The following is a 16,814-nucleotide window of genomic DNA, read 5'->3' as shown; positions in this document are numbered from 1 at the left end:
CGCAGACGCTAAGACGCGGGACGTATCCTACTGCGACGTCGGAATTTTGTACGTTGACGTAGAACGTTGAGCGCGATCGAACAGGTACTACTATAGTTTCGCGCTGCGAGAAAGGAATTTGAATATTTCGCCAGTACTCTGACCCTTCCTTGAGATTAATGCTGCTAGCATCTTGGAGGAAGTCGGATCCTAGGATCCCTTCTTGAAGGATTTGGAAATTATTTGGTACCGCGTGGAGATAGAGGGGATAACCCATGTACACGATTTCGGCGGACCCGAGTGTTTTTATCTTCTCGTTTGTTATACCGCTAAGGTACAACGTGTCATCTTGACGAATTTTAACCTCGGGATGTAGATTTCGAATTTTAATGAGATTAGGGGCGGCCCCCGTATCTATCATAAATGTTGTTTCTTGTAAAAGTCCGTCAACAATTAAGGTGACGGTGGGCGCGTGTGAATGACCGGGTAAATTTAATGTTGCGATTCTGGCTTCTCGGTACTCGTTCCTTCGACTAGATTTATCGGACGGGTCGTTTGGGGAGAAGCCCCTTGGTGAAGTGTACCCGACCTTCCCGCAGGGCTCGATGCGTTTCCCGTCTCATTCTTCCGCGCGTTATTATTGTACTCGCGTTTTCTACACTCCTCGATTTCGTGTCCATTGTTTTTACAATAGCGACACCATTTGTTAAGGCGGTCATTTTGACGAAGAAGAGCATTATTAGAGTTCGCGTTATTATAGGTTTGCCGTTTGTCGTTGTAGGCTGGACGATCCTCTCTTTCTCGCGTTACAGGGGGTCTCGCGTAATTGTTACGCGATAAATTATTCGGATAACGCTCTCGAGAATAATTTCCATTGCGCGGAATAGTATCAGTTTGCGCGTATATTCATTACGTGGGGGGTCCGGTTCGCGACGGTCGCGCGGCTTATTTCGATCTCTGTCCAGCTCCTCTCTCTTTGCAAGTTCCTTTGCCCTTGCAAATGCCTCAAACGGTACGGAGAAAAGGCGTCTATCCATCTGCAGTCTGTACTGAAGAGGTAGACCGTCATAGAATGATCGTGCCGTGAGTTCGTCGATTTCGAGAGCAATTTCGTCGTTCACATTTCCCGTTGTACGGCGCTTGGCATCTAGGATCGCGGATCTGAGTTCCTTAACACGACTAATGTAATCTAACATATGCTCGTGTGGTTTCAAGTACACCGTACTAAGTTCTCCTTTATATTGATCGATTGCTTTCGCGGAGCCAAAAGCGTTATTAAGTAGGTCTATTAAGGACACTTTCGCAAGGTTCGTCCTCGACGGCGTAATAGGCGCGTCCACGAAGTTTAGTTTTTAGCAGAGCAGTGAGGTTCCGCTCCGAGGAAGGAGGAATGATTTCCCGAGCGCGACGACATGCTCGCGTGAATTGCCCTAGTGGTACGTTATATCCGTCGAAAAAAGGTACAGATTCCGTTGCTTCGCGAAATGAGACCTTGGGGAGTTGAGGCGACTCCATATGTGGGCCGGGTTGCCCGTTTGAATCGTCGAGGGACAATAAGGGTTGTCCAGAAAGCCGTAGAGACGGGCTGGTCTCTCTGCGGAGATGAGCTACTTCCCGGCGCAATTCCTCCATTTCAGCGAGGATGCTATCTTTTAACGCCGTCATTTCTCGAGGAGCGGCGTTCTCCGACGTTTTTTGCATTATTTCTCTAAGGGTTTCCAACTCGCGCTCTCTCTTATCCTGCTTTTTACGTTGGTCGGTTAGGTAGGCGGCTTCGTCTTTCAAACTATTTTCTTTAGACCTTAACGCGGCTTCCCTAGTCTTTATTCTAGTCTGATTTTCGGCTAACTCGGTTTCTCGTTGTTTTAGTTTCACCTGACTTTCAGCTAACTCTGCTTCGGAAAACTCTTTCCTCGTTCCCTCCTTTTCTACCGAATCTTCCCTTTCTCCTTGTTTCCGGCGCGTGTCAACCATAGCTCGGAAATTACGTATCCCACCGCTGTCACCAATTTTGTTACGTCCCGTTCGCAGTCGCGGCGTGTTATTCGCGAGTGTATGATTCGCGTTGCACGTACTCGAACTATTGCGCGAGACAACGTCGTATTACGGAAATTTTTCCGGGGATACCCACGACGAAGGGTTTTCCGACAAAGGTTGCACGATGCGGAGGAAAGGGAAAGAATGTGTTACCCTTAAAGTAGCAGTTACGGCGTGGAGCCTATCTGTAATTCTACAGTTATGATCGTGGTTCCGTCTTCTATCCTCGCCGGGACGCTATCTGGGTTACGCGAGTAGTCTTCGTATATAGACTCGCAAAGTTCGCATAGGTCACCCGCCCGTGAGAGGGTGAGGCGGTTGCTGCAAGTTCCGCAAACTATCCCAACTAATAATCCACCTATGGTTAGGCTATGTTTCCGGATCCGTGTCCAGAACAATTGAGAAGTTCGAGGTAACGCGGCGAAGCATGAAAGACAAAGAGCGGCTTTAGTTTCAAAATGAATGTACCCGATACCGACTTGACAGTAATACGGAGGCTCGAGAGGTATTAGGAGATTAACTCCTGGAAGAGGGGTTACACCTCTAAAGGGGATTGGGCACATCTATACCTGCCACGTTAGTTGTATTAAAAGATCATGCGTTGTTCGCTCGTAGATGGTTGATGAGACCGGACGTTGTCGAGAAGTCGGTAAATGTCGGTAAAGTGAGTCGATGTGGCGTCGATATAACGTCGGCAACTGTCGGTAACGATCGTCGGTAAAGGCCGTCTGTAAAAGCCGGTGGTAAATCGTTGGTAAGATCGTCGATAAAAGAACGTACGTCGGTATATTGTCGGTAACGTCGGTAGAAGAACGTATGTCGGTATAATGTCGGTAATGTTGGTAAAAGAACGTGTGTCGGTATAATGTCGGTAATGTTGGTAAAAGAACGTGTGTCGGTATACTGTCGGTAAATCGAGAGTGTTCTTAATTGTTTATTGTTTAAATGACTACCTTGTTGTACGGATTTACGAAGTTATTTCTTGAAACACGAAGATTTTTAAGAGATTGAATTATTTGCGTTTTTCCGTGTTAGAAGTTTGAGAGTTGTACCGTGTGCAGTGGACGACCCTAGTTTTATAGCCTGACCCTTTTTTTTATAGCTTCCGCAGTGACGATGGAAAAGAGGAAAAGTGCGTCGGAGATTTTTCTAGAATGTTCTCTTCCACGTGGTAGAACCGTCTCTGAATTTGCTAACACGCGCGATTCCTTAGGTTAACATGAATTTCACTTAGCTTTAGTAGCACTTTCTTGATCGTGTCGGCTCGTACTTGGAGGTAGTGCGTGCGGCGAGGGTCGTTCACTGGGATGTTTGGCGGCGGCAGGCGTCGTGGTTGGAACGTTATTGGTATGCACTTCCACTGTAGGAGTTCGTCGTTGTTATTATTTTTAATGTTGAAAATGGTCTTGTATTCAGGATCGGCCTGATACTCCACTCCGAGAAATTGAGAATATTCCTCGGTCGCTGATTCACGATAGAGTCGGTTTAGTTTTCGTAGTTGATTATTCCTTCCCGCGCGTCGCGTCTTAGGCATATTGAATTTGATGCATCCTCTGAATGATTACTCAAATAAGGAGGGTTGATATGCGGCGGACCTCACTATCAATTTCTTATTTTGGCAAATGCTGAGAATGTTAATTCTAACTGTGATGAGCGGTGGTCCGCTCCAAAACAGTTTAAATTATTCTGAATTCAAACGCCGTATGACAGATTTAAACGCTATCGTATTTTATCACGGGAGTGAAAGTTTTGAAGAGTACTGAACACTAGTTTTCACACATGAATACACTGATTTATTCGTATAGTAGTACAGGATTTGAAACTAGAACTTAGAATTTAGACTAAGACTTAGAATTTAGATTTTAGAGTTAGGATATTATACTTAGAGTTAGAATTTTAGAATTAGAGTTAGAATTTGGACTCAGAGTTAGAATTTAGAAGTGCGACTGTACTGTTCGGTGTCGCGCAGAGAACTGACGAAATTCGGGACTGCTCTGAGGTCCTTCGTTTCGGCGGCTCGGGCCTGCGGCGGCCTGGAGAGGGGGAACTCTCCGGAATAGGGGCTCTCACCGTGGTGGGAAACCCTTAGGCGCTACGAAGCGCCACGCTTAGTTTCTAGGCGGAGTTAAGCGTCATGGCCGGCTTTGGCGCGCTTTTCAAATGATGTTTGATAGTTTTAGGATTTATTTCTTATAGATGAAAAAAAATTTACATAACCGGACATAGTAATGAAGCCGGACGTGACAATAAATACAAAGACATCTCTAATAAATTAAAGGACAACTTTAACGTCCCTACCTCGAGAGTAGTGCCTATTGTCGTTGGCTCAAGAGGAGCTTTACCAACTGAAACAGTATTGGAATTAAAGCAGCTAAAAATAAAGAAAGAGGACTGGCTAACCATGTCCCTTATAGCTCTAAGAAGCTCAATCGAGATCGCAAATGCATTCATGGATAAATAACCTGTCTCAATGTGCTCACAGTACAAACTAATTTAAAATTTAACTTATAACGAAGATGCTAACTTGGGGCATCGGAGTTGGCCGGCCTTGCAACGTGGGAGAAGCGGAAGTGATTCCCGCCACCGCGGCGAGCCGAGCCCTGGCACGTTTATTGCTGTATTAACTTATAATAATAATTTATTTGCTTATTTATTTATTTATCTAATTTAATAATGTTTTACCCATTTACACTCATCTAAGCGGGTGAATGATCCGACACGGTTACTGGAGACCTACTCCGGGAAGTCCGTCCGCTACGCGGGCGCAGGTTTAGCCAAATGCCTCGTCATCTAATTAGTGACGCGCATGAATGGATTAACGAGATTCCCACTGTCCCTATCTACTGGCGAGGTGGCCATGCCTCTTGTCTCGGCTGCAATGTTGCACCAGGGACGGGGTGGGCATATGAGCTCCTCTTTGTATCGTGGGAAGGCGCCGCTTTTGCGGGAGCCCAAGTGTTCAATCCATCATACTAGAACAGGGATAACTAACTGATGCCGGCATCGGCGATTCGCCGGGCTAAGCGGCAAGATGCGCACAAAGAGGCTAATGAGGATATGCTGCAACCAATGCTGCAGCTGGAGAAGAGCTGGCAACTGGGTCCAGAAGGACCGTAGATTGACACGGACCAAAAACTCGTAGGAGGGGTGAATACCGAAATCCTGATGGCATGGCTTGCCTGCCGGCCTCGGAGAGGTATACCCCTCTGAACCTGAATGCTCCTAGGCACGAGCTCCTGACTGGCTAAGCGGAAACGTATGTTTTAAAAGGGCCGATGCGTCCCACTGTGGGTCCCGAAAAGGACGAGGTATCCACAGTCGGTGACTGCGAGGCTCATCCCTGGCCGGTCTCGAGTTCGACGGAGCATTCAAAGAGCATTGAGCTCGCCACCGTGGTAATACCTCCTGCAGTGGTGAGCAAAGTGCTGAATGGCCAAGGCGCGTGGTGTTCACATAACACCGCGCGTCTGGCCTTTTTTTATGAGAAAATTTTCGTCATTTTCTTTTATTTTACTTTTGCCGCTCTTCTCCAAGAGAAATTTCTATTTCTATGTACTATGACGACCAACGTGCATTAACTCAGCACCTACCATCTATTGCGAGCACGTATACTCGGACGCCACGAATATGCCACGACCATCCTGGCATATGTCGCTGTGCGCTAAGCGTGACGCTGACCCTGCGACACCGGGCTAAGCAAAATGCTGACCCCGCGACAGCAGGCGAAGCAAAACGCTGTTCTCGCGACACTGCATCTTGCTGTGAGGCTCGGCGTCTCGCTGGCTCCCGGCGCAGGGTCCGATTCGGCGGGTCTTCGTTGCCTGGACAAGGCGATACCGCCTTCGGACTTTGTCCGAATTTAGAAAGCAACACGCCGCGGTCGGACTTTGTCCGATTCTTAAAAGCAACACGCCGCGATCGGGCTTTGTTGCTTTTTCAAAAGCAACACGCCGCGATCGGGCTTTGTTGCTTCTTTAAAGGCAACACGCCGTGATCGAACTTAATGCGGATTGCGAAAGCAACACGCCGCGGTCTGGCTTTGTCCAGGTTTCGAAAGCAACACGCCGCGGTCGGACTTTGTCCGAAATTTAAAGCAACACGCCGCGCTCGGACTTTGTCCGATTCAAAAAAGCAACACGCCGCGCTCGGACTTTGTCCGATTTAAAAGCAACACGCCGCGTTGACACTTGGGCTCTGCGCGGAACGGCGCGGGCCGATTTAAATGTGCGTTTCGCGGGGCGCTGTGCGAGCAGCGCTTCGCGGGACATTATGCGGTAAGCAGAACGCTGCCTGGAGCTCCTATGCCTGCCCTGTTTCTCGGGGCAACACGCCGCGAGGAGACTTGTCTTCTCAAAGCAACACGCCGGAGTAAATAACATCATAGCTCCTGAGTCAGGGGTGTGGTCACTTTGTGGCGCTCCCTCCTCCGAAATAACCATGCCACCCATGAGGACGCCCGGGTGTCACTGCTTTGCTAATCTTGCATCGCGCAGGAGATGCTGAGCAGGTAAGCCCGGGGTCTGGGGTGGCTTATGGTTGGGTCGTTGATGCGATGCAGACCTCTCGTTAGGTCCTTCAGCCTCTCACGTGCCCTTTGGATTCGGCAGGGAGGGAGTGCTGCGGGCGGAAGATGCGTAACGTCCCATACAGCACCGATAGATTGCAAAAACATTACAACAATCTTTCACCGCAATATTGCAATATTGCAAATTTACTGCAAAATGTTGCTACATCATTGCTGTTGAATTGCAGCAATGTTAAAATGTCCGCTTTTTGGAAGATTGCAACAAAATATTACAACAATATTGCAATGTTATGAATTTGCAATAATGCATTGTTATTGCAACCATAAACTAATGTTGCATATACAGGTATATAAATGTAAATAAATCATTAATATGAAAATACGTTGTAATTAATTTATATATATTACAATATATAAATTATAGAATTTGGATTAGATGCAATATTTCCGAAATATTAATGTCATGTTGCTACAAGTGTGCTGGAATTTTGTGCACCTATATCTCTGCAATGTCTTTATAATGTTGCATTGCAGCTTGCAACATTGCAACGTTGCTGCAATATAATTGCAATAATCTGTGCTGTATGGGGTATAGCCTCCCTTGCGTCTTGTCAATTGCTACCTCCTCGTGGTCTCGCTGGTAACGTTGTGCTTCTAGCACAACGGCTAAGTGGTGTTGGCGCCGCATGCACACTCGGCAGCCGAACATCAGGCAATGCCATAACCGCAATATGAGAGTGCATGTGGGAAGAAATAAATGCGGACCCACAGGTCAACCAACCAGCACAACACCCAGAGCTGAGCCGCTGTTGGACGTGGGGTGTGTTATAGCGGAACCCCGAAGCCAAGGTGGGAGACAGCGTGCCGAGGGCTGCATGGTCGTGGGGGTGGTACACGGCCGTGAACGATTCCCGTAGGGCACCTGGCGCAACTCTGCGGTAAATAAGTCGCCTTACTCGGGTACTGGGGGCTCTGCCTGAGTGGACCTTGCGACTCGCCAGAATCGTGGGACTTATTATGGAGAAAAATTTACAAACAAATACATTAAAACAGAGATACACGACGACGACAATGGCACAAAAAATGGATAAAGAGAAGGATAAGGAACTGGACCCTTTTGAGAGAAGGGAGTCCATTCCCAGATCGCCGCCGTCTGCCAAAATGATGGTGGCTGGAGGAGCGGGCAGGCCTTGCTCAACTCCGCTGGAGCAGGGCGTAGAGGCGTACGACTCCCCAGCTGAGAGGAGGACGGCAAGGCCGCATGGCACAAGGATTCTGAGAGAGGCCGACGAGGTATTCGTTTTTCCTGGCCCCAGCGCGCCAAAGGCCGTAGAAGGAAAAGGAACGGAGGACGCTAACAAGGAGTTCTTAGCTCCTGGAGACGCGGAAAGTGTGTGGAAGAAACAGGAGTGATAGTGTGACGAGCAAGGCGAGTGATGTGAGTGTGAGTGCGAAGCGAAAACGAGTGAATGAGGGGGAGAATGAGAGCGTTGCGGAAGTGAGTGAGATAGCGTGCATGAGAGTAATTGGTGCGAGGCTCCGTAAATTTCTGTTTACGGAGACAAACAAAATTTCGAAGAGTGCGAGTGAGAAAATACTGGACATTGTGGGAGAATATGAGGAACAGATGATGAAAATGTTGTGCAAGAATGAGAGAATACAGGGGAAACTGGATGAGTGTATGCGTCGAGCGAGTCGGTATTTAGCCTACGGCGGAAGCGGAATGAGCTATGCGAGCGTGAGTGCGAAAAATGTTGAAAAGAGCGTGATTGAAAAGGTACAGGAAGTGAATGTGAAGACGAGTACGAAAGAGAAGAGTTATCACATGATCATCTATCTCATTATGACGCTTTATGCGTTTTGTCTTGGTTGCACTACATTGACCAAGTATATGACCTAATGTCTCGTCTGCCTCGCCACAAGCCCGGCAGACGGTGTCTACATTATCGTGCGCTCTTCGCATAGTCATGCGTGTAGGATAAGTGTTGGTTCGCATTTTAATCGCGTCTATAAGACGCGAGGAGCGTAACAGATTGCTACGAGATAGCCATGCATTACTGAGTGGTTCTTGGCCAAAGTCTTGGACCCCTTGTCCTTGCGCAATTAATTGCGCCCACTCCTGCCTGTAATTGTTCTTAATTTGTCTCTTCCTTTCCTCTATCTGCTTGATGGACGCTGGCCAAGATAGTCGCAGCGCTGCAGCGTAAGTCTTGTGCACTTTTGCTTCATTACAGATAACTTTTCGGACGAGTATATCGTCAGATGCGGCCGCTTTCGCGGCGTTCCTGAGTGCTGCCAGATAGACCATGGGAAGTGTCTCGAGAAGACCAAGTCCCCCTTCCTTCATAGGCGTGTATAGGAAGGCACTATTTGTGGTTTCATGCAGATGTAAGATCTGTTTAACACCGCTTCTAATGGCTATGTCAATGTTTTTCAGCGTCTCTTTGGATGGCGGACGCATTACCAACCCATAGGTGAATCTGGGCAGCAGGTACGTGCGCAACAGAAGTATCTTCTGCATTGGCTTAATAGGGAGCGCCTTCACCCTCTCTATGACTCCCTGAATCGTATGGAGCTCTGAACCCTCGATCAGGCCTCTCCAAGGTGTGGCTGTTGCACCTAGATATCTAAAGGCTTTATCTGGTTCTCCATATGGAATCGGGGTTCCTCTTACGACCATCTCCGGGTCTCTAATGTACCAGGCTTTTGGTCTTGGTACGTACTCAAAGGCGAAGCATTTCTCAATAGAAAGCGCCATACCACGCTTTCTTAGCTCGGTATAGACCGAGTTGATCTGACCGATGGACGTTTGTCGGTCTTGTACTAAGAGTACCATATCATCAGCGAATGCCATTGCTGCCAAATTGCGCTCCTCGACTTTAACACCTACGGTGTTTTCTTGCACCATTTCAATTATAGGCTCAATCACCAAGTTAAACAAGGTGGGTGACAGGGGATCGCCTTGCTTGACACTTCTCTTTAATTCGATCGGCACCCCGTCACTTCTAGCCTTTATAGTGGTCTTGCAACCACTGTACATGTTCACGATGTAATTTGCCACTTTGGCCGGGATTCCTTTTCTTATTAATGCCCAATAGATGGCCTTGTGTGGGATAGTATCGAATGCTTTCGATATATCCAGGACGGTGAAAACACCGCCCGACGCTTTTGCTTCACTAATGGCTGCACTGAGTAGTCTAGTGTTCGTAGAACAGCCATTCTCTTTAGTAAAGCCTTTCTGTCTTAGCGTCTGTTGAATGACCTCGCGTATGCGACGGTCCAGCAGCGATGAAAATATTCTGCTTAACATTGAGGAGATAGTTATAGGCCTCCAGTTTTTAACATCCGAGAGATCTTTACTCGCTTTAGGTATAAGGGTAGTGCGATTCTGCTTCCAAGCTATTGGATAAGCCTCTTTTAGGAGCAGGAGATTGAAGAACTTAGCCAAAACAATACTGATGCCTTTTCCTTTCAAGTCAGCCTTTTCAATCTTATCTAAACCAACAGCTGAAGAGTTGGCAATGCGTCTGATTTTGTCCTGCACTTCCTTTGGCTTTATTGTTAGGAAGATATCTCTCAGCGGAACCTCGGTGTCTGCAACACCGATTGGTTCTTGCTGGGGGCCGGGCGAACCCCATAGATTGGTGTACAATTCTTTAATTTTCGCCATCTCGGGCGATTGACGCAATTGTATAAGCGATAGGTCATTAACGGCCACGGCATCTGCCAGCTTCCTTGGACAGTTATTCATTAGCTCCTGGCATTTTGCAAAGGCGAAGCGCCTCTTCTCCATCCTGTTTGGCGGACGGCTTTTGGTTTTTCGATTCCTACGTTTTCTGGAATCTTTATGTACTCCCTTGTTTTTATTCAGGCATTCTGTTATCTCGTCGCATAGCAAGTCAATATCCTCACTGGTCGTTCTTTACTTGCTAACGAGACCAGTCTTGCAACCATGGTTGCCCATACGCCTTTCAGTTCACTTTCCGCTTCGATTTCCGCCAGCACACTCTCTCTCCAATCCTCGCCTTCAAAGGATAATTGCTCCGGCGCTGCACTTCGCGCCGGAGATTCGTTCTGCGTTCTAGGAACCTCGACTACAGCAGCCAATTCTGGCTGCCGTGGAGCTACATCAGGTTGTGGGGCCGGTACAACGGCCGGTTTCAGTCGACGTCTTGCATCGCTTATTTGCTTATTGGTTTTACCCGGGAAAAATTCCATCAACCTGATGTTAATGTTTCGCTTGTCTTGGAACCTTAGATTGAGTTGTTCGAGCCGTTCCATCTCATCCGCAGTCCACACGGTTAACTTTCTGCCACTCTTTTCGGCTGGTTTTTTAGCCTCGGCTGCTCTCTTTGTATTCCTTATTTTCGGGTGAGCAAACCTTTCATGTTGCGAGAGCCCAATCCTTGATTCGAAGCTCAACTTACAGTTCTCGCATTTGTACTCGGCCGCTGGATTGACCTTTTTACCCCTGCACTTAGGGTAATGACAGCGCCATGAATGGATTTTCGGAAAGACTTCCCGACATTTCTCGCACTCCCAATTGACATGCACATCTGGATGTTGTTCTAGAAAGTGTGCGTTCAGCTGCTTTGCACCAATGCAACTGATACTTCTACTGTTCTCCAAACATTTTGGGCAGTCCATGACTGCATCTGTACTTCCTTGGATGGTCAAGGGCTGGGTAACCCGAATGGGTATTGGGTCTCATCGCCCGTCCGACGGCGCCCCTGGGACTCGGGCGCCGCTCGCGCTTCCTCGCCTTTTCGCCACATAGGCAGCGTCCGCCCCGCCAGAAGCGTTCTCGGGGTCGTCCGCCTCCGAGGCTTTTTCTATTTCACTATCCATATTTGCTCCTGAATAGACCGTCGCCTGGAGCCAAGACGACGGTCGGGCAATCGTGGGCTGCACCTCACCCCGACGGTTATAAATTAGTTTGCGGCGTGTTGCTTTTGATTTCCGCAAACAAACTCTGGGCACTCTAGGCTGCTCCTCACCCCGATGGTTTCTTTGGTGTCTGATTGCACAAGGTATACCCGGACTACAAAGAGCTGGCTTGGAAGAAGAGAAAAGGCGAGCTGGAGGTTAGTCTCCCAATTCTGGAAAAGCAATTTCCCTTTTTCACAGAATAATCTGTTCCCCCATGATGGCTTACGCCAATTGATTCCTTTCTTCGTTTCGCCTTTTCGGCCGATGACAGGCCTAACAAGTTATCCTTGATGCGCCAGCTTGGCGAGTTCCGAGCGTGCTACTTCGCTCAGCGCTGTACACCCGTTAGCCGTCGCCCACCAGTACCGTCTTGCTATGGTGGGGACGTTGCCCGGGAGTGACCACGAGGAGGTGGGGTACAACTTGGACGTGAGAGGCTGAAGGTCCTTACTAGAGGACTTCGTTGGCGCATCACGACCCAACTACGACTCTCTCTAAGTACCATCGCGGCGTGTTGCTTTGAGGACCGAGAGAGTCATAGTTACTCCCCCGAGAGAGTCATAGTTACTCCCCCGAGAGAGTCATAGTTACTCCCGCCGTTTACCCGCGCTTGCTTGAATTTCTTCACGTTGACATTCAGAGCACTGGGCAGAAATCACATTGCGTCAACACCCGCGAGGGCCATCGCAATGCTTTGTTTTAATTAGACAGTCGGATTCCCCTAGTCCGTGCCAGTTCTGAGCTGAGCGTTGAATGGCGGCCGAAGAGGACGACCACGACGGCTCGCGCCGCCACGGAAGCCTCGCAGCAAGGAAGATCCGCGGGAGGCCAAGGCACGGGAACCGAGCTCGGATCCCGGGACCGGCGCGAGAACGCCGACCGTTCACCTCGCCCAGGCCCGGCACGTCAGCCAGACCCGCTTCCCGACCAAGCCCGACACGCCCCGCTCCTCAGAGCCAATCCTTATTCCGAAGTTACGGATCCAATTTGCCGACTTCCCTTACCTACATTATTCTATCGACTAGAGGCTCTTTACCTTGGAGACCTGCTGCGGATATGGGTATGAACCGGCGCGACACCTCCACGTGGCCCTCTCCTGGATTTTCAAGGTCCGAGGGGAAGATCCGGACACCGCCGCAACTGCGGTGCTCTTCGCGTTCCAAACCCTATCTCCCTGCTAGAGGTTTCCAGGGAACTCGAACGCTTATACAGAAAAGAAAACTCTTCCCGGATCTCCCGACGGCGTCTCCAGGTCATTTTGGGTTACCCCGACGAACACTCTTACGAGGGCCCGAATTGTATGCGGTTCCGCTGCCGGGTTCCGGAATAGGAACCGGATTCCCTTTCGCCCGACGGGCGTGTGTCTTTCGTATAATATTTATTATTATTTCTCGACACTCGAGTATATTGTACGCCGTCATTGACATAGGATTTCTCCTAGGGCTTAGGATCGACTGACTCGTGTGCAACGGCTGTTCACACGAAACCCTTCTCCACGTCAGTCCTCCAGGGCCTCGCTGGAGTATTTGCTACTACCACCAAGATCTGCACCGACGGCGGCTCCAGGCAGGCTCGCGCCCAGACCCTTCTGCGCTCACCGTCGCGACCCTCCTACTCGTCAGGGCTTCGTGACGACGCGAGAGAAAGACTAACGCCCGCTCCCGGTTGCCGCCCCACTTGCCGCTGACGGCAGAGTATAGGCTCGACGCTTCAGCGCCATCCATTTTCAGGGCTAGTTGCTTCGGCAGGTGAGTTGTTACACACTCCTTAGCGGATTCCGACTTCCATGGCCACCGTCCTGCTGTCTTAAGCAACCAACGCCTTTCATGGTGTCCCATGAGCGTCGAGTTGGGCGCCTTAACTCTGCGTTTGGTTCATCCCACAGCGCCAGTTCTGCTTACCAAAAATGGCCCACTTGGCACTCTGATCCGAAGATGCTCGTGGCTTCATAATTCAAGAAAGCCAGAGATCTCACCCATTTAAAGTTTGAGAATAGGTTGAGGTCGTTTCGGCCCCAAGGCCTCTAATCATTCGCTTTACCAGATGAGACTCGCGCGCGTTCCGTGCGGAACGGCCGAGTGCCAGCTATCCTGAGGGAAACTTCGGAGGGAACCAGCTACTAGATGGTTACGATTAGTCTTTCGCCCCTATACCCAGTTCCGACGATCGATTTGCACGTCAGAATCGCTACGGACCTCCATCAGGGTTTCCCCTGACTTCGTCCTGACCAGGCATAGTTCACCATCTTTCGGGTCCCAACGTGTACGCTCTGGGTGCGCCTCTTCTCGCGATGAGAACGAGACGCCCCGGGAGTGCGAGGCCGCATCGCGACGCGGCCCATCCTCCCTAGGTCGACGGCCAGGGCCGACCTTCACTTTCATTACGCCTTTAGGTCTCGCGACAAGTCCCAATGACTCGCGTACATGTTAGACTCCTTGGTCCGTGTTTCAAGACGGGTCCTAAGAGTACCCAAAGCAGTAGCGTCGCCGACCGGTATCGGTCTCCCGCGAGACCGCGGGAGACGTTCGCAGGCCTGTCGAAGGTGTACCGTACTGTAACCAACAGCGGGCCAGGACCGGGGACGGCGCGAAGTCCGTAACCTCCGAGTACAGTGGCGCGCGCTTGCGACGGTCTCGACGCACCGTGAATAGTGCGGCCTGATACCTTGCGCGTACCACCGAGCAGCCGGCCGGGCGACCGAGGGTTTGTCGCGTGCCGTTTTTCCGGCGACGCGACAGACACCGCACCCGGGCCGTAGACCGACACCCAGCGGGTCGCGACGTTCTACTTGGGGAGAAGTGCACGACGACGAGCGCCGGACATCGGCGCACGGTAGCGTGCCCGCGCGCGAGCCGCAAGGACTCCGCGGGACATCGCCGACCGACGCGAAGCCAGCGCCGCTGACGATGAATCTCCCCGTTCGATCTTTTGGGTTTCTTAGGTTTACCCCTGAACGGTTTCACGTACTCTTGAACTCTCTCTTCAAAGTTCTTTTCAACTTTCCCTCACGGTACTTGTTCGCTATCGGTCTCGTGGTCGTATTTAGCCTTAGATGGAGTTTACCACCCACTTAGAGCTGCACTCTCAAGCAACCCGACTCTAAGGAGAGATCCTCCCGAGGCGCGCACCGGTCGCTACGGGCCTGGCACCCTCTACGGGTAAGTGGCCCCATTCAAGATGGACTTGGACGCGACGCGGCACCTCGGGATAAGCGGATCCTCCCAAACACCACATTTCCCTGCGGCGGAACCGCGGGATTCGGTGCTGGGCTCTTTCCTGTTCGCTCGCCGCTACTAAGGAAATCCTGGTTAGTTTCTTTTCCTCCGCTTAATAATATGCTTAAATTCAGCGGGTAATCTCGCCTGCTCTGAGGTCGTCGCATAGTGAGTTTTCGTAGCCGTTTGCCTCCTCCGCGTCGCTCATCGTCGTCTCTCCTCTATAATATATATTATAAGAGGGAGAGAGAGAGAGCGTCGAACGAGAGAGCAGCAGCGGCAGCACACGAAATACGCGAGAAGGCAAATCGCCGGGGCGCTAACCGCACACACACTCGTTGGTGGTAATGGAGACGATATATCGCGGGGTTCGAGATTCTCGGCTCTCCCTTCTCTTTTATATACGAAATTCGGGCGGAATCGATTCGACGAGTACACGACGCGGCGCGCCGGTCCCCTTTTTTCGCTTTACGAAAATTTCGTGGACTCGGACACGCGGTCGGCTCGCGATTCAAAACCCTTCTCCGTAAAGAGGTAAAGGATTACGAATGCTCTCTCCGCCGGACGACGACGCGCCGTATATTTCTCCGTAATACCGTTATGTGTGCGGGCAAGGGCGCCTCGGCATAAGACGCGCGAGCGCTATCGCACCGAGAGACGCGGCACAGAGTGCGAGAGCAGTCCGGATCAGTCTGTGTGATGTACGGAGAGGAGAGACGGTGAGACAAGCGCTACCTACTTTCGGGAGACAACGACGCACGCGCCGCTCTAGGGAAAGCGGTGCCATTCACCGTCCTGACCCTTTTTTTGGCCGTTTGTTGCTCCCTTCGCGCGCGCTCTTACTCTCATCCCATTTCTCCTCGGCTCTCGCGTACACACACGACTTGGATACACAAACACGCTCCCCCTCTTAATTCGCGCAGCATTCTCTGGGCGCGCGTTCGCCAACGTTTTACACGCTTGTGCGCTTCTCCTCCTCATTATTATTATTTCGGTGTGTCATTTCAGACGACGCCAGGATTTGCACCGCGGCCGGTCGGCGCGGCACAGACACCTCGGGCGAACGTCCAACGATCGCTCGTACGCCCATTGTAAGCGTTGCACAGGGCACAGGCGACGCGCGCGCCATTCTCTGGTCGCCCGCGTCGTGGCCGTGCGCGCTTTTCGGGCGCAAGCAGTTTAGGGGTACTAAAACGACCCTCAGCCAGGCGTGGTCCGGGAATTGTATCCGTGGACCGCAATGTGCGTTCGAAATGTCGATGTTCATGTGTCCTGCAGTTCACAAGTTGACGCGCAATTAGCTGCGTTCTTCATCGACCCACGAGCCAAGTGATCCACCGTTCAGGGTAATCGTTCGAAATTTTTGCGTTCGCGAAGAAACGCGCTTCTCGTTCAACCATCGTGGTCTCTTCTCTCGGACGAGAGAGAGAGAATAATCGTGGTGGCTCTTCGATCAGCCTGTCCGCGCGCAGTCCGAGGACGCGCGCGGACCGCCGCCTCCCGCCAGGGAAGGCTACGGCACAAAGATAGAGTTGTGTGTTTCTCGTTCGGAGCGTCTCTCCCGCAACGGGAGAGCCGGGGCGGAAGCTCTTTGAAGAAACCGTCGGACCGACACAGTTGACAGATTGGTCGAAATATCATCGATCCCTTCTCTGTGTTATATATATATTATAATAATATATGGGGGTCCTCTCGCTCGGCACTCGCGGTCGCACACCGTGTGTTCTCGGCACGCTGACCGCTGCCCCGCGACAACGGGGAGGGCGCGCGTCGACGAACGTCGTGGGTGCTGCACACACGCGTGCGCGGGCATAGGTTACCACCGGTTCGCGCTCAACGCCGAATCGACGCTCTGTGTGTGTGTGGCCGGAGAATGGCACACACACGAGCGTGATCGCGAAGCGTCTCGCTCCGAATCGTCGTCGAACACCGCCGGGCGCGCTGCTCTGCTTGCCGACTACTTTCGGTCAGAGAGGCGCGACGGCGTCCGTCGTTATATCAAAACACAACAACAAATTCCGTCAAATCCGTTATTTTCTTTTTCTCTGAGAGCGCCTTTTCAGCGCGTCCATTCAGTCGCCGACTGCTGCGAGCGCGCGTCTCTCCCAAAAGAGAGGACTCTCGACGCA

The 16,814-nt window shown here is 50.9% G+C and overlaps 1 non-coding gene and 1 pseudogene across 1 annotated transcript; both read right to left on the bottom strand.

Annotated features, from left to right (window-relative positions):
• Positions 1-12,489: 12,489 nt before the first annotated feature.
• Positions 12,490-14,823, bottom strand: LOC146721129 (large subunit ribosomal RNA; annotated as a pseudogene).
• Positions 14,824-15,879: 1,056 nt separating this feature from the next.
• Positions 15,880-16,034, bottom strand: LOC114940813 (5.8S ribosomal RNA). The gene has a single exon (XR_003821543.1). It is a non-coding gene; the product is annotated as a 5.8S ribosomal RNA (ribosomal RNA).
• Between the last annotated feature and the right edge of the window lie 780 nt (positions 16,035-16,814).

The sequence above is a fragment of the Nylanderia fulva genome, unplaced genomic scaffold, assembly GCF_048542155.1.
Source record: "Nylanderia fulva isolate GAGA-0341 unplaced genomic scaffold, ASM4854215v1 Scaffold543, whole genome shotgun sequence".
In the NCBI taxonomy this organism is placed as follows: Eukaryota; Metazoa; Arthropoda; class Insecta; order Hymenoptera; family Formicidae; genus Nylanderia; species Nylanderia fulva.
This window is presented reverse-complemented; position numbering and strand designations above follow the sequence as displayed.